A 17,216-nucleotide genomic window follows, 5' to 3' on the forward strand; every position below is an offset into this window, starting at 1 on the left:
TAATAGTTATAATAATAATATGTAACAAACTTTGCATAGATCCTCATTTAAGCATGGTGACGAGGTCTTGTGAGATAACTATTTTTATTTTATTTTTATTAGTTTTTAGTAATCTCTATAGCCAACATGGGGCTTGAATGCATGACCCTTGAGGTCAAGAGTTACATGACCTTCAAACTGAGCAGGGCAGGGGACACGAGATAACTATTTTCATCTCCATTTTGTTGAGGAGGAAATTGAGGATAAGGCTGAGCAATAACTATTAAGTGACAGAGTTAAGTAGGATTTAAACCCAGGTTGAGCTGAATCCTGAGGTCATGCTCTACCTAGTCAGATAGCCCGCTCTTTTACTAGCATGGTGAATAATCACTAATACATATTGTACTTTCTTCAAAAGAAAACTAAATCTTTGTTTTTGAGTCAAAGGAATAAGATGCTATTTAACATTTACAATTACATGAATTAACTGCATGTTTTGAAGTAGTGCACTATAATTTCCTAAAACGTTCTTTCACTTTCCTAGGACTCCTCTCCATCTGGCCTGTACCATTGGCCATGCCGACATGGTGACTCTTCTTGTACAGAGGAAATGCCAGCTTAATCTCTGTGATAAAGAATGTAGGACTCCTCTAATGAAGGTGTGTGGTAGCAGCTGTGTCTGCCTGAGATGGATTTGATTGAATTACGTAGAATGAAACTTTATTGCATTTAAATGTAACTAATTGGTGAAAACTGTGGCATGCTTGCTTTAAATCCCCAGAATTTACACTCTGTTTCTTGGGATACTACTGACAGGCTATACAATACCAGGAAGAGACATGTGTAACTATTCTCTTAGAACACGGTGCTAATCCACACCTTACGGATAACTTTGGCAATACTGCCCTCCACTATGCTGTTGCTGGTGACAACACGTCAATAGTAGAGAAGCTGATTTTATACCATGCAAATATTGAAGCAAGAAACAAGGTACGTCAACTTTATTGATAAAGTATTTGAAATTTTAAAACATACATATAAATTTTTTTAGCGACAAAACATTTATTTACGTATTTATTTATATATGTGATAAATAATAAATACTGAATTCGATATATCAAGTCCTATCACCACAGAAACAACTCCAAAGCCAGGGCAGGGAGAACTAGAGATCGACGATGCGCACAGAAAGGGCAGAGTTCTGTTTCCCAGCCACTCTTCCACCCCAGAAGGAGAATCTTCCCATTAGTGCTTGGGAGTGGATGGTGGGCTCAGAGCCCACAAAGGATTGAAGGCCTGGAGGGGAGTGAGGTGATGATGGAGGCTGAGTGCTGTGCAGGGGCTTAGGAAATGGGTGCTGCTGGGAATGGGTGGGAGACCATGACCCAGTGGGGTAACTTGAGTGAGTGCAAGTGGGAGGAGAAAGCAGCAGGTTGCAGGCCCTGGCCACTCCAGGCCCCAAGGTTCTGAAGATGAGAGCAGGGGGATCGGGTCATGACATCCTACAGGGGCGTCTACTTGCGCTTATAGCCACTCTGCCAGCCATGTACCGCAATGGGGTCTCCCATTTCACAGAGTAGTTCCTGCTCAGCATTGTGTAGGTCTTCGGGGGGGTATAGCTGTGCATGGGGAGTAGTGGAGGACCGCGCTCACTATTCCACTTGTTATTTCTTTGACGTGCGTCACCTCCTACCACTGCCCTTAAGGAAGCACTGTTGGTTGACATAGATAGGGTCAATTTTTCATATGTAGAAGCTCGAGCATTCCCTGAATGAAAATATTTTGAAATAACTTAATTGTCTAAGATTTCCCTTTATTTTTATTTTTTAATTTTTTTTTCTTGAGCGTACTTTTTGGAAATACATTTTTGTAGGAACTGTAAAGAAAGAAAGCAGGAAGAAAGCACATATACAGACTTGTAAGAAGAGAAGCATGTTCTTCACATAGCAAGAATTTTTATGCCTCGGCTTCTAACCCAAGGAGTACTTCTGAGTAATTTTACATGGAATATGCTTTATTCTGCTCTAAGACCATGATCTAGTTATAGAGATAGAGAAGTGATCTATGTCTCTATGATTCAGTTGATATTAACACTAATCTTTGATACATTTTCATTCTTAAATGCAGCAATTATCTACAATTGCTTATAGTTACTAAGTTTTAGTTGACCCAAGTGTTGGTTTTCTTTAAGTTTTGAAAGAGGCCGGCTTTGGCTAACAGTGCTGTAAACTGTCAAGTCAGTTATTCGAAGTTTTAAGATTTCACTTTAATGAACTTTTAAAAAAAAAAAAGATTTTATGTATTTGAGAGAGAGCGTGAGAGAGAACACACATGAGTAGGGAGGAAGGGCAGAGGGAGAGGGAAAAGTAGGGGAGCCTGATGCAGGGCTGGATCCCAGGACCCCGGGATCATGACCTAAGCCAAAGGCAGACGCTTAACTGGCCGATCCACCCAGATGCCCCAGAGCTGCTCTTTTAATTCAGAGTCCATCTCCTCAGTGACCCATTTGGAGCAAGAGTGCTTTATGTTGACATCTGGGATCCTGATACCATTGATAGAAGAGAATCAAGCATGTTGGTATAACCTGGAGAAAACCTTCACCTTTATTGGAAAGCTCTCGACACTGTATCCCTGAAACTCTAATTTCTCAAATGTTAATGTTTGCCATGAAAAGTATTGTCAAATGGGGATAAGCAAATTTAAACCGATTTCTTTTGTGCGAGAGATATAGTGCAGTTCTGTAATATTTCTCAAACATAGAGGATCATTGACTCTTTCTATTGAGGCACAATCCTCACCTTCCAGCAAAGTGTGTGTTCTTTGGGATATAATTTGAGAAACACTACTCCAGAGATAATCATTTAGGCTGTTAACTCAGTAAAAATACTTTAAACTTTTACAGCTATGTCTTAGAGTTTGGAGATATAGAGATAAAAAATAGTCCCTTCCCTCAGAAAGCTCTTGGTTTCGATGGGGTGCAATAAAATAATTGGAGTATACAATGCTAAATGCTGTGATAGAAGCTGAGATTCTTGGAACCAGCCAATGTTTGAAGTAAGATTTGGAGAATGACTACAGTTAATCTGTTGAAGAGGTGGAGGAGGGCTATTTAACTTAATTTGTTTTATTTTTTTCAAAAATATTTAAGTTGAGAGAGTGAGAGTGGGAGAGAGAGCGTGAGCAGAGGTGTGGGGCAGAGGGAGAAGGAGAAGCTGACTCCCCACGGAGCAGGGAGCCTGACATGGGGCTGCATCCCAGGGCACTGGGCTCATGACCTGAGCTGAAGGCAGAAGCTCAGACTGAGCCACCCAGACCCCCTGAGGAGGGCTGTTGTAAAGAGAAGGAGCAGCTGGTGAAAGCAGGGGGGTGAGGGAGGGTCGGGGGGTGGGGAGGATGGGGGGATGGGGAGGATGGGGGGGTTAGAGTACTTATATATGTGTTTAAGTTTAGAGGATCCTTTATAGGTTTTAAAATTCAGTATGGAAATATGTAACTTTGTAAATTATAAATTGTAAATGATAAATTGTTTTTACACTTTTACAGTTGGAACTCACACCTTTTTTACTTGCTGTAAATGAAAACAAACACCAAATGGTGGAATTGTTAATTGGAAAAAAAGCAGATGTACATGTGGTTGATAAGTCGAAAAGGTACAGTAGTTGTCTTTTTTTAAACCTTATATTGTTCTAGGATGGTAACAGTTAAGTCAGACTAACTTAATAAGAAGAGGATTAATTTATAATTATATAGTGAAAAATGTCGACATGTCATCAGTTAGGCAGAAAGCAGTTATTCTGATGGGGCAATATGAAGAACAGTATACGGCAGAATTTATATTCCTTCATATCATTAACTGATGTGATTTGCAATCTTTTTTTTTCTGCCATATGATTTTATGTTAGCTAAATGGGTTTCATATTAGTTTTATTATAAAGTGTGGACTCCTTTTATTTTATGACACAATACTGAACTTCTTACCCTTTTATAGTATTTTTTGGAAACTTCTACTTCATATATATTTTCCTTAAAAGATGCATATTGAACATAAATAGGAGTTGTTTTATCTTTTGAATGACTCCTTGCTTTAAATTGCCTTTTTTTTTTAAGAATACTGATGTTAGATGATCCCTAAGTGATTATTAATTAGTATTACCAGATAGTGTGGGCTTATCATCCTTTTTCGTGTTCAGTATATTTTTTGTTTTGTTTTGTTTTGTTTTCGTTGGTAAGGGTAGAAGGATGAAAGATAACTTTAATTGAATAGATTTTTCTTTTAGTGAGGACAAATCATAGGTTGGTGATAAAGAGAAAAGAGATGGACTTTAGATAGACACAAGACTAGGTTTAATTCCTTTCCTACTTGCTGGGTATGTGACTTTGGAAACATTACTTATCATCACCAGATACATTCTCTCATATGAAAAGGAGGATAATATATCCTTCAAGCGTTGTTGTGTGTAAATAATGTCTTACATATATAGTATTTAATTTAGTGCCTAACACATGCTTATCTTAGTATCATTAACTGCAACTATGACTCTTTTGTTACTGTTAGTGTGAATACTGTTATTTTAAGCCTGCAAATAGCTTTTTTGTTTTTTTTTATTTTTTTATTTTTAAAGATTTTATTATTTTTTGAGAGAGAGAGAGCATGAGCAGGGGAAGGGGTTAGAGCAGGGAGCCATATGTGGGGCTCAATTCCAGGACCCTAAGTTCATGACTGAGCTGAAGGCAGACGCTTAAATGACTGAGCCACCCAGGCACCCCTGCAAATTACTTTTTATACAGACCTGTCCTCTAGAAGGCATGGAGGTACACTGAATCAGCTTAAGGAAGAAATGGGGAATTCTTTTTTAAAAGAATTTAGCATAGTTTCTTGTTCATCAAGTGACTTTAAATTAGCAACTTCTACTCTCATACCCAGGGGGGACAAGAGGCTTCTTTTTTGTCCTTTAATTTTAGCCATGGAGGTAATTTACAAAGATAAACACTTGAACGTGTTAATGGTCAATTCTGGACCGACAGGCAAGATATTAATCTGGTAAAGTGTATGAAATTTGCTGTTTAGATAACTCTGAGTTCCTAAGGGTGAAGTTATGTCTCTGTTATTTTAGAACAGCCCTCATGCTTGCTGCAACTTTGAAATCTCCAGATGTAGTCAGGCTTCTTCTTCAGCAAGGTGTTAATACCTCTTCTCAAGATGAATGTGGATGGACGGCAGAAGACTATGCTGATTTTAGTGGATTTGATGTGTAAGTGTGTACATTAAAATGTTAGTTATCACTAAACTGAAGTTTAAAATAGTTTAACTCTTAGTTCTTATGTAGTGGTTGAGAGTTCGTAGTTTGATTTGGGCAATGTTGGGATGGCAGTGAGTTAGCCCCCATCATTTGCCAGAAACCAAGACAAAGGCTAGACTAGTTAGCAATAACAACGGGTGCAGGATTCTTTATCTCAGGACTATTGAGACCTTTGTCTTTAGGGATCTTAACTGTATCTGTTTTATTCCAAGGATAACTCTTATGCATGGGGTACAAAGAACGTTACATTTGTGTGTTTGTTTTTTTTTTCCTTCCTGCCTCCATCCCTCCCTCCCTCTCTTCCTCTCTTCCTCTCTTCCTTTCTTTGTAGATTTTATTTATTTATTTCAGAGAGGGACAAGGTAGGGACAGAGGAAGAAGCAGATTCCCTGCTGAGCAGGGAGCCTGATGTGGGGCTCAACCCCAGTCCCCCAAGACTGTGACCTGAGCTGAATGCAGATGCTTAACCAAGTGCCAAGTGAGCCACCTAGGTGCCCCAACATCCAAGATCTTTTTTTTTTTTTTTTTCCTAACTAGTTACTTGGGTCTTGAGATGTTCAGTTTAGTAGAAAACCCTATACTTTCCCTTGAGGGTTATCTCTTATACTTTCCCCCTTGAATTTTCCAGGAACCTAAGGAGTTCCCTAAGACCAAAGAGACCATCCTCTTTCGCAAGTCATTTGGAGGGAAAAAAGGACATTCTTGTCATTCCCTTGTTTCCTTTGATTCTGTTGCTGCAACATTGCTGTGTAGTACCTTGGTGACTCTGTTAAGCGACTGTCTTTGGCTCAGGTCATGATCCTGGAGTCCCAGGATCGAGTCCCCCAACTGGCTCCCTGCTCAGCAGGGAGTCTGCTTCTCCCTCTGACCCTCCCCGCTCTCATGTTTTCTCCCTCCCTCTCTCATTCTCTCACTCAAATAAATAAATAAATATCTTTAAAAAAAGAAAGAAAAATAAAGATTTTATTTTTTGATAGAGAGAGTGAGAGCATGAGCAGGGGAAGGGGTTAGAGCAGGGAGCCAGACATGGGGCTCAATTCCAGGACCCCAAGATCATGACTGAGCTGAAGGCAGATGCTTAAATGACTGAGCCACCCAGGCACCCCTGCAAATAACTTTTTGTGCAGACCTGTCCTCTAGAAGGCAATGTTATTTTTCTGCAGTTTGGTTATGGTTATGATTGACCTTTGCTCCCAGGATGCCCTTGCTGATCCGCATTCCTCAGTCTTCGTGGTGACCCACGATGAGACTTCAAAGTTACAACATTTTTTAGTTTACGACATATGCTTGTATGCTCAGCTGCTATTCCACGGCACCAGCACCCTGTTCTGGCCGCTGGGCCCCCTGCCTTTAGCCACACACACCCTTCCCTTCGCACTCAAAAGCCTTACATGAAGCCCATATGTTAGCGCAGACCTTCATAATGAAGTACCGCTTGAGGATTTTGCTTTTCTATCCTGCTAGCAGATGGCAGTTGGGACCCTTCTAAGCTGTTAGAGAGGTTCAAGTAATGCTACAGGAAGAGCCTGGACTTTCCTTTCTCCTTTGTTTCTAGGCCTATATCTCAAGCCTGCTTTAAATCCTGAGGAGCGCCTTTTCTTATGGGCTGATGAAAGGTCTCATACAGCCCTTTCCAGAGTGGTGGGCGTCCCCTTTCCCGAGAGGCCATGTTTTGGGTCTAATATTTCATGAAATCCTCTTAACAACCTTGTGAAATAAGGCAGTAAGATGCCTGTTTTATAGGGGAAGACTTGGAGCCAGAGAGAAGTGGCTCGTCCAAGAGCAAATAGCTCTGGTTACAGAGTTAGGACCACTGAGTTCAAGACACGTTCCGTTATGGCAAGCTAATACTACTAATTGCTAAGTTACTACTTCATGACTGGTTCACCTTCCTTTGAAGTATATGGGGTAATTTAAGGTTTGATATTAGCTCTGATATTATTCGAAATACTCTTATGAATTGATATATTTGGTAAATGTTTTTCATATCAGTATTAAAATAGTAACATTGTTTATCACCCCTTTTTATATGTAGCAATCGCCAAATAATTGCCCAACATAGAGAAGAAAGATTTAAAAATTTTTCGCAAAATAACAATCCAGGTAAGACTTTTCAGAGTGAAGTACTTTTGGTGGTCACATAGATGAAGGCAGAGTAAGGAAGTTTTGATTATGAAAGAGCAGTGGGGGAAAAAAAAACCCAATGTGTAAATTGCATAAGCTTACTTTCTTGCTTTCTTCCTTTCTTTCTCTCTCTCTCTCTCTCTCTCTCTCTCGATTTTATTTATTTATTTGACAGAGAGAGAGAGAGAGAGCACAGGCAGAGGGACAGGGAGAAGCAGGTTTCCCACTGAGCAGGGAGCCCAATGTTGGACTCAGTCCCAGGGTCCAGGGATCTTGACCTGAGCTGAAGGCAGATGCTTACCCAACTGAGCCTCCCAGGGGCCTCTATTTTTTTTTTCTTTCTTAATTTCTTTCTTAATAGTCTAGTATTCAGAATTATTTAAGAATTTAAATACTGTCATGAACAATAGGAACAAATCCATGAGAGAGACCGGACTCCAGGAAACAAACTGAGGGTTATGGAAGGATGGAGTGGGGGAATGGGGGAACTGGGTGATGAGTATTAAGGAGGGCACATGTCGTGATGAGCACTGGGTGTTATATGCAGCTAATTAATCATTGAACACTACATCAGAAACTTACGATGTAGTATGTGCTGGCTAACTGAACATAATTTAAAAAAAAAAGGTACCTCAGTGTGAACAACAATGAAAAAGGAAGTTAATTCTAGGTAATTTAACATATGAGACATTATTGTCTGAAAAGAAATTCATTATTTTAGTCATGACCCCTAAAATCCCTTATATCTTTGTGTAAATAAGAGAGAGATTTTTAAGTTAGTATGTTTTATGTTTCCTTTATAAGCATATTAAAACAACTTGAACTTGTTATGAAAATGGATCTTTTAGTTTTTACAAGTGGATTACATTTAGTAAGTATTATTACATACTGATTTATCTCATTAAAAAAGGAGCTATCCTCAAAACTGGGAACTCTATAATACCTTCCTGGTACCATAAACAAATGGCAAGCAATAAGAACTGGAAAACTTAGCTAGTATGCAGCAATACCAGTGAGACTGTTTTTTTTCTTTAAAGGTGACTGTCCGTGGTACAGAAATCAGAAAAGAAATGCTTTGAGAATCATAGGTGGTTTTATATATTGTTGTATCAATAAGATATCATTAACAACTTCATTTCTCATTAGTTAAAGAGAGTGAGATATGTTGACTTTATTAGAACAATGTTTTCTTCTGTTCGGTGCATAATTGTCATGATACTGTAATTTTGTTAGAACACGACACTCTGTTGCCATTAGTAAAAAGATTATCATAATAAAAATTCAAATGGGGCAACTCTGAGGCGCAACAGATTATAACAAAAGCAGAAAAATGGTTCACAGTAACAAAAATGCTACCACTGCTCCCTAGATGTGGCACCTAGTGCATTGTACAATCTGACATGTATGAAGGAACCTTTAACTTAGTAGACTTTTATCAAAGAAAATCTATAAGTTGGTTTGGTTTTGCAATTTATTCATTTTCATTTGTTCACTTAGCAAATAACTATCAAGTGTCCTTTAGCCACTAAGTGTTACTCTGATATAGAATACAAACATTCAAAAAACACAATCCCTTCCCTCCGGGAGTTTGTTATTATCATTGTCATTCTTATTATTTACTCTGTTTTTACTACTCTATTTTTATTATTTACTCTACTTTATTCCGTGCTTACTATGTGCCAGAGTCCCCTAGTGCTTATAATTACCATTGTTATGTTTTTATTGGTACTTAATATGTAAGTCGATAGTGACAAGTTAGAGTTTTAGAAGAGTGGGTAGAATTTAAGGTAAGTATGCAGACCGAGTATTAAGTTTGCCAGGTAAAGAGGCAGAAGAACCATGTTTGGCAGGAGAAATGTCCATCAAGATTACATGTTTTGCACAGGGAACAGCAGTGCAGATGCTCAGATGTACGAGTGAACTTTGGAGCACTTACGAGCAGTTCAATTTTGCTGGTACAAAAAGTGTGCTATGGGAATGGTTGGAATGAGTGAATACTTAGCTAAGGCAAGCTAATGAAAGTTTTTCAGTACCATGGAAAGGTGTAGCTCTTAGGTTGTAGACCTTGGCAAATTTATCAGGTTGAATGCTTTTAGCTGCGAATAACAGGTGACTTATAATAGTGACTAAAATGGGGCCACCTGGGTGGCTTAGTCAGTTATGCATTGACTCTTAGTTTTAGCTCAGGTCACAGTCTCATGGGTCATGAGATCAAGCCCCACATCCCACTGGGCTCCGTGCTCAGCATGGAGTCTGCTTGACGATTCTCCTCCTCTGCCATTCCCCCCGTTCATGTACTCTCTCTTGCATGCGTGCACTCTCTCTCAAATCAATAAATCTAAAAAAAGCAAACCAAACAAAACAGTGACTAAAACAGGAGGAACCAGAATTGTTTTGATGGTTCAGTGATGTCACCAGGATTCCAGTTGTCTCTTTTTAGCTTTGAGGTTGGCGGTATTTTATATTTCCTTTCCTGATTGGCTAATTAGCAACAGTTCGAGGCATATTCTCACATGACAATATTCAATGACTGGAAGGACTGTTTTTCTTTATATGTTCCTTTTATTTTTTTAAAAGATTTTATTTATTTATTTGACAGAGAGAGACAGACAGAGAGGGAATACAAGCAGGGGGAAGCGGCAGAGGGAGAAGCAGGCCTCTTGCTGAGCAGGGAGCCTGACGTGGGGCTGGATCCCAGGACCCTCGAATCATGACCCAAGCTGAAGGCTGAGGCTTAACAACCGAGCCACCCAGGCACCCCTATATGTTTCTTTAAATAGGAAGAAAACTCAGAAGCTTGCAGTAAATTTACTGTAACATCTTATAAGCTAGGTTATATCACGTGCTTGTTCCTAAACCAGCCGCTGGTAAATCAGGTACTGTGATTAGCTTAGAATAATCATTTCTCCTTTTGAAGCTGGGGTAAGGCCACCTTCTTCGTCTTTGGGACAATAAATATCCAAATAAAGTTGTGGTTCTCCAGCAAGAATGAAGACTCTGGCATGGTTATTGGGGAGGGAGCCAGCAGTACTTGATGCAGGGATTCACTGGAGAATGTGAAGCAGAAGGGTAACAAGATTAGTTTTGAATTAGGGCCTTCTGGTTGTGGCACAAAATAGGGATCACCAAGCTTTTTCTCTAAAGGGCCAGATAGTGAATATTTTAGGCCCTGTGGTTTCTCAACTGCAACTACCATTATAGTGTGAAAGCAGCCGTAGCAATACGTAGGTGAATAGCAAGAACCAACCATCTGGTCCTGTAAATAAAGTTCCATGGGAGCACAGTCACATGTGACTGGTCCGACTTGGCCTGTGGCCATAGTTTGGTCACCCCTCATGTGGAGGATAGATTGGGAAAAAAAACATGTAAAGAGACTGGAAGATAAAGGACGCTTCTATTTCCTTAGTCTAGTATCAGTCCATTATGAAATGTTCACTCCTCTATACTGAAAACCTCAGGAGGCCCAATTAATCAATTTACAATGTTGTTCTTTTTCTAGGCCTTATGTCTTTCTCATTTTTTTAATTTAAGACTTTTTAAAAGATTTTATTTATTTGCGAGAGAGCACAAGTGGGGCAGAAGGGCAGAGGGAGAGGGAGAAGGAGACTCCCCATTGAGCAGGGAGCCTGATACGGGGCTTAATCCCAGGACTCTGAGACCATGACTTGAGGTGAAGGCAGACGCTTAACTGACTGAGTCATCCAAGTGCCCCCTTTCTCATTTGTTTTGCTTAAAAATTTTTTATTCATTTAAGAAATAACAATATTAGTTGGTGGCTTTTTTTTCCTTCTGGAAGTCATCAGTTAAGAGCTCATGTTTGCGTAGGGCAGTGGCAGGGGAAATATAAAGCAGAGATAGAAAAGAGATATAGTTAATACAGTTTCATGATTATTAAATGTAGAAAGGGGAGAGAGGGGGATACCTGGGTGGCTCAGCCATTTAGTGGCTGCCTTCAGCTCACGTCATGATCCCAGGGTCCTGGGATAAAGCCCCGCACTGGGCTCCCTGCTCCATGGGAAGCCTGCTTCTCCCTCTCCCACTCCTTCTGCTTGTGTTCCCTCTCTCACTGTGTCTCTCCCTGTCAAATAAATAAAATCTTAAAAAAAGGGTGTGCCTGGGTGGCTCAGTGGGTTAAGTATCTGCCTTCAGCTCAGGTCATAATCCCAGGATCCTGGGATCGAGCCCCGCATTGGGCTCTCTGCTCAGCAGGGAGCCTGCTTCCCCCTCTCTCTCTGCCTGACTCTCTGCCTACTTGTGATCTCTCCCTCTTTCTGTCAAATAAATAAATAAAATCTTTTAAAAAAATCTTAAAAAAAAAAAAGGTGGGGGGGGGGAGAGAGGAAATCTTAGAAGAGTTATACGTTTCCGGGTTGTGCACTAACATTTAAATGGGCCATGAAGAATGAGTAGGACTTTATCGGAGTGCAGTGGGAATAGGGAAGACCAGGTATTTTCTGTATATGTTGAATTTGATGGAATATCCATGTAGTATATTTTCAGTAATTGGGTAATTGAATACTAGGAGTTTCTAGCTGGAGATAAGAGCATCAAGTTTGGAGGTGCTGATTTGAAATAATCTGATTAGAATTATTAGGCAAAGTCATAGCTTGGACAATGATTGAGCTTGTCCATGATGGAAAAGATATAGAAAGGGATGAAGGCCATTGAGCAAAGCCTGGGAATACTAATATATAAGGGTGGATGGAGGTGTAAGACTTAGTAGAGAAGACTGAGGAGTGGCTGGGGACACATAGGAGAGGAATTAGAGGAAATGTTGTTGAAAAATTTTAAAAAAAATTTCAAGGAGTTATTAACTGTATCAAATAAAATCACTAAAAAAAGTTGGATTTAACTTTTAAAAGCTCTCTGGTGGTAACCTTTTCAAAAGAACCATTTTTGAGTTGTAAGGTCTGTTATTTATGTGATTGGTACATTCTTTGTCCAAATATGGAAAAATAACACATCAAGTAAGGTCCTCCTTAACTTTTTTGTAACTGCAGTATCTACCTGGACAGGGTCAAGGGGAAATAGTCAAGCCTGGTGAGTAGACTGGCCAACATTTTTCCATAATTGTCAAAACCTAGGGGTCAAGTGTGAGGAAAAGTGTTGTCTTTCTTACCTGTTTCGTGTAGAGATACTTGAGCTTTTCTTCAAGTCCCTGGTACACTCTCCTGGATGAATACTAGGACAAAAATCTGGAAGCAATAGGCAGGAAGCCACTGTCAGGCCCTATCTCTGATATGGAATCATGATGCAGCTGTATTTTGACAGTTTTAAATTTTGATCAGAAATACTTTCTACAGACCAGCAGTTTGGGAGAAACTGACCTCTTTTAAGTATTTTATTGCAGAAAACTAGTATAGTATCAAGGAGAAAATATAATGTGATATGCTGAATATACTAGTTCTCACTTGCTCGGGATTCTGTGTCAGTAAAAAAAAGTCAGTACTGGACTATTTTTGTTGGTGCTGTCCCTCTCGATCCTCTTTCATTTGCCTTCTGATATCTCCACTTTCACCGCTCCTTCTGAATTTCATCTCTAAAGAAAGCGCTAAGGGAAACTGTCTTGGAATCTATCACTATTGGAGCACATTTCTACCATATGTATATTTCCTTCTAAGGTAACAGGCCACCCCATCTCAAATGTATTTCATATTTTGTTGTTTCTTATGCTTAACTTCTTTGTACCTGTACCACAGTGACAGAGTTAGTGATGAGGCTTGGCCAAGATTGAAAGCATTTTCTGGATTGTCGGAAATTTTTACCTGATAACAGTTTCAATGTGACATGCTTTTATATTTTTTCAGAAATTGGTAAACTGTGGCTTAACAAGAATATGTGGCCAATTAGATTGACAGGTTTTTAACCATCTGTGTATATGAGATAACTCACTTTGTTTTCCCCCAAATGAGTCCTGTTGATCTTTAGTGATCAAATCCACTATTTTCAGGGTGGAGTGGATAACTCATCCTACATTTTGAATGTAGTATTTCTGAGTTTTTGACCAGTTTGTCAATAACTGCCTTTAATAGGTGAACTATGTTTCTAATTCTATAAGAAATTAAGAAAAAGAGTGGAAACAAAAAACCTCTATAATCAATAGTTGTTATTATACTGTGTATGATAGTTACATATTTTTCTATAATTATCCCAGATACCTTATTGATTCATAGCTACAATAAAAGTGAATTAAGCCCTATTTAGTTGGAGAAAATTTATGTGACCTTTTAGTTTTTTTATTGGAAATTTTATACTGTAGAACATATTGATAATCATCAGAATTCTCTTTTTTTCCTAATTAAAATACAATTGTTGCTTGTTTCACATTATTTTCTGACATTATTTCATCTATTCCTTTTATGCCTTTATTCAAATGGATCTAGAAATAACAGGAATCTCCCAGGCAAATACTAAGAAAAGCAGATTCAAGGAAGGGTGTTCTGTGAAATAACCTTCTAACTGTAATCGTGTGTTAAAACATCAATCTTAATCATAAAAATTGCATATGATGCACTTGTATTAGAGGCTCCCAAAATTACACCCAGATTTGGTTATTCACTGGAAGAACTCACACGTCTCAGCATATTTGTACTCATGCGTGCGGTTTATTTTGGTGAAATGATACAAAGCAAAATCAGCAGAGAAAAGGTGCATGGAGTGAAGTCTAGAGGAAGCCAAGTGCAGGCTTCTAAGAATCCTCTGCCTATGGGTGTGCTTAATTCCTCCAGCATCAAATCATGACAACTCATGTGACATGTTGTCTGCCAATACAAGAATCTTATAGATACTCAGTGCCTGAAGTTTTTTTTAAGTGATAATCATATAGGCATCTTCTCCCTAGCATATATCAAAATTCCAGGTTCCCAGAAGGAAATCAAGTAATAAGTACTTGATAAATCATCTGGTTTGTACCAATACTTAGCAGTCTCAATGGATACCTTTTTTATTCCCTTCACATAAATAGGCCTTATTTTTTTACAGCATTTTCAAGTTCATTGCAAAATATAGCAAAAAGTACAGAGAGTTTCCATTTACCGCACGTTCCTCTACACGCATAGCCTTCCTTGTTGTCACCATCCTGAACCACAGAGGTACATTGTTATATTTATATTAACTCATCTTTATCATCCACGGTCCATAATTTACCTCAGGGTTCATTCTTGGTGTTGTACATTCTATGGGTTTTAACAAATGTGTGATGACATGTATCTATCATGTGGTATCACATAGAGTAGTTTCACTGCCTTAAAAGTACTCTGTGCTGTGCCTGTTCATCCCTCCCTTTGCCGCAACCCTTAACTCCTAACTTAAAAAGTTTTACTTTCACCAGAATGTCATATAGTTGCAATCATACAGTGGATATCTTCTTGAATATTTAAAAAATTAAAATTCCGAGGTAATTGAATATACTGATTCAAGATAATCTTTGTCCTTTGTTATGTTCATCAGTGTAGGATCTGATGACATATGCCTCACAGACTGAAAAAGTGTGATTTCTACAGACGTTTGTCACATAGTGGGGAGGGTTGAGAACAATGACATCATATCCTACTACCTAGCACTAATCATTGGTACCATTGTGGTCTAAGAGGTGGATCCAGATAGACTCTCCAGCAATGAAAGTAGGTCGTCTCAAGAGGTTATACTTTATAGAACCAGAATCACTAAAAACTTTCATCCTTACCTTGCAATTGGAAATAAGGCCAGAGAGAGTCTGTTTGCTGTTTTGCCATGCTGCAAAGTACAGTGGCTGTAGACCAAACTTTTTGATGAGGTGTTTCACCCCAAACTTAACAGCCCCTGCTGGAGATCTGGAGAAGTTCTGTTGTGTTACAGCAAAATAAATACAGTCTTTTTAAACTGCGCCTCGTAGTGAAAGTCCTGAAGAATCCAGACATTGTCAGTCTATGATGATGATTCTGCTAATGACACCATTTTCTGTCAGTCTCAAGGGTTTGGTTAAAATTGTGGTCATTATAAACATCCACTTGTAGGTATCAAATTCTGACGGATACCATTCTTTTCTTGCATTTGGTAAATGTAGAGGAGAAAGTAAGATTTCTTAGTGAGTTAACTGCCTGCCAATAGTATAATTAATATTCACTCCAGCGTGGTTGCCAGGTATGGTCCTGAAGAATACTTTTTAACACATCATCACAGCACAAATATCCTGTATTTTTCCGTTGTTGATTTAAAATATATTTTGCTTTTTTCTTTAGTGGCGAATAAGACTTCTGAAGAAGACTCTTTAAGCAGGTAGGATTTTTATGGATTTTTTTTTTTTACAAATTCTGTGTTAACAAGGGAATGCAGAGAAAAGCATTTGTTGAGAGTTCTACTGTGCGCTAGGCACTATATTATGTGCTTGACATTTATTACTTATATAGTCATTACAATAGCATCACAAAGTAGCTGTGCTGTTACAGCCTATTTTTTATTAATTAGTCAGCTGTGATTCAGGAACGTTGATTAATTGACCTGTGATTCCATAGTTAAAGAGTAGCAGACCCAGAAACTGCCACTGCTGCTAACAAGAGCTTGAACGCTGCGGATTTTCAGTCTTGGAGGGGGCCGTGGTGCCCCCTGTGAGGCATGAGAAACTAGTCAGTTACTCATGGTTTGAGAATTCTGACAGCGATGATGACTTTGTTTCGGCTACCACACCTTTGAATAAGAAGCCCAGAACAACACCGAAGGAGTTAATGCTAGAAACAAGGAAACCTAAACCGAAGAATCTCCAGAAAGAAGATACCCCACTACGAGAGAAAGCCCCGGAAAAAGGGTGGCTTTGGGTGACGAACTCTACCAGCGAGACTTAGAAGTGGCGCTAGCTTTATCAGTGAAGGAACTTCCAGCGGTCACCATTGATGTGGGAGAGGCTCAAGATAAAAGCACCAAAACAATGTGGCAGCAGCGAAATTGGGACCATGACAAAGGCTCCCCATCTCTCCGATGGCAGCGTAGCCAGCGATGATTTAGATTTGGGTTAGCTTACCGAGGAAGATGATGTGTACGGTGCTCACGGGAAAGGAAAAGCAGCATCAAAAGCTGTGGTACAACAGAGGAAGATTCTTTCGGAGGGCAGTGATGGCGATAGTGCTGACGACTCTGAACCCATGATTTGACTGTCAGCCTGTGTGACTCCCACATTCATTCTTTTGTCCCTCAGCAGCACTGGGGTTAAGATACAGATCCTAGTCAGATCAACTCAGAAAGTCAAATTTAGTTATGTGTTTACTGATTTAGAGTTTTCTTAAGAAACCAGGTTAGTCCAAGCATTTGTCCTAATATATTTGACAACTAGTGATAACTAGGGGTAATTAGTGCAGTGGCAACTAGTCTCTTGTTTTTACTGCCAAAGATTTTAGGATGGCTCTCATTACCTATAGTACATAGCTTTTACATAAGCAAGACCTAATCAGGCAAGTTCTTAGATATAGGGATGTCTGCTCTCCTTGAGATGAATGATTTTTCCGGAAGTGATGGATATGTAATCTAGGTGTAGGCCATGATATGTTAATTAATTTTATCATCTATTTAGAGGATATTTCTAAATGATTCTCTATTTACTGACTTCCCAGTCTAGTTTTCCCTTTAGGCTAGTTCCCTTGACCAGTTCCTTGAAGCTATTTCTTTTTTTGTAGATTTTTTTCCTTTTCTCCATTGACTTTTCTATAATCTTTTCTTTTTTTTTCTTTCTTCTCTGCTTTTCTTGGTGTTTCTTTAATTCCATTAATTTTTTCCCTTTCTGCCAGCTAAATATTCTCTGTTTTTCTATAGACAAAATCAAAAGCACATAGAATTTCAGGATTT

At 39.0% G+C, this 17,216-nt stretch overlaps 1 pseudogene across 1 annotated transcript; it reads left to right on the top strand.

Annotated features, from left to right (window-relative positions):
• The first annotated feature begins 5,344 nt into the window (after positions 1 to 5,344).
• Positions 5,345 to 16,528, top strand: LOC308347142 (RAD51-associated protein 1-like; annotated as a pseudogene). Its single transcript has 5 exons — positions 5,345 to 5,350; positions 5,908 to 6,039; positions 6,477 to 6,568; positions 14,385 to 14,494; positions 15,963 to 16,528. The product of its transcript is annotated as an RAD51-associated protein 1-like (transcript).
• The last annotated feature ends 688 nt before the right edge of the window (positions 16,529 to 17,216 follow it).

This window comes from Martes martes (assembly GCF_963455335.1).
Source record: "Martes martes genome assembly, chromosome: 8".
In the NCBI taxonomy this organism is placed as follows: domain Eukaryota; kingdom Metazoa; phylum Chordata; class Mammalia; order Carnivora; family Mustelidae; genus Martes; species Martes martes.